This window comes from Sceloporus undulatus, unplaced genomic scaffold (assembly GCF_019175285.1).
Source record: "Sceloporus undulatus isolate JIND9_A2432 ecotype Alabama unplaced genomic scaffold, SceUnd_v1.1 scaffold_28477, whole genome shotgun sequence".
Taxonomy (NCBI): Eukaryota; Metazoa; Chordata; class Lepidosauria; order Squamata; family Phrynosomatidae; genus Sceloporus; species Sceloporus undulatus.
The window spans coordinates 450-1,374 of record NW_024831390.1 but is presented as its reverse complement, the minus strand read 5'-3'; the positions used below and the strand labels follow the sequence as shown (position 1 = coordinate 1,374).

The 925-nt window shown below is 47.0% G+C and overlaps 1 non-coding gene across 1 annotated transcript; it reads left to right on the top strand.

Moving 5' to 3' along the window:
• Nucleotides 1-334: 334 nt before the first annotated feature.
• On the top strand, nucleotides 335-498 carry LOC121918731. The gene has a single exon (XR_006101291.1). It is a non-coding gene; the product is annotated as a U1 spliceosomal RNA (small nuclear RNA).
• Nucleotides 499-925: the final 427 nt, after the last annotated feature.

The following is a 925-nucleotide window of genomic DNA, read 5'->3' as shown; positions in this document are numbered from 1 at the left end:
GAGGGAGGCAGAGAATTGCCTGAGCTCAGCCTCCCTTCTCTCTTACTACTCAGCATCAGTGGGCGGATGCCTCCATGCTACGTAGGTAGGCAGGAAGGAATCAGATGTGAGCATGCAAATATGTGCACGCCAAAGCATTGTGGGAGCAAAAAGCAGGGTGCAGATCAGGAATTCTGTGGCACCCCAAAACACAACCCAGCAAAGTGAGTCAGGGCAAGGCAGCATATGGATCTATCACATAAAACCCAGGTGAAGCAAGTCCTGTAGGCTGGCCACTGTGACCTGAGAGAGAGTGGGAGAGAGGGACCAGGAGGCATTGATGGACCTGCAACTCATACTTACCTGGCAGGGGAGACACCATGATCACGAAGGTGGTTTTCCCAGGGTGAGGCTCATCCATTGCACTCCGGGTGTGCTGACCCCTGCGATTTCCCCAAATGCGGGAAACTCGACTGCATAATTTGTGGTAGTGGGGGACTGCGTTCGCGCTTTCCCCTGAACATTCTTGGTTTAAAGATAGAAAATAATATCCTCTGATGTGTTGCTGTTCTGTTAATAACGTCCACCCATGAGTTCTGTTTGTGTAACTCTTGTAAATAAAATCTCAACCCCAATGTAATCCAGAAGAAAACGTCCTGGAGGAAAATTTTAGAAATATGTATTAGTCAATAATTTCATTGATATTGATGTGATATCTATATTAGGTCAATTAAAAGATCAGAAGAATTTAACCTTCTCATCGAGGCAGATGGTAAACAAAGTGCTTTGGGGGAATTCTCTCATGTACAAACTATGGAAGGGATGCGGTGTCTTAGTGGTTGAGACGCCAGTTCTGAGGATCAGAAGGTTGTCAGTTCGAGGTCCAAGTGTTGCATGATGGGGTGAGCTCTTGTCCCAGCTTCTGCCAACCTAGCAGTTCGAAAGC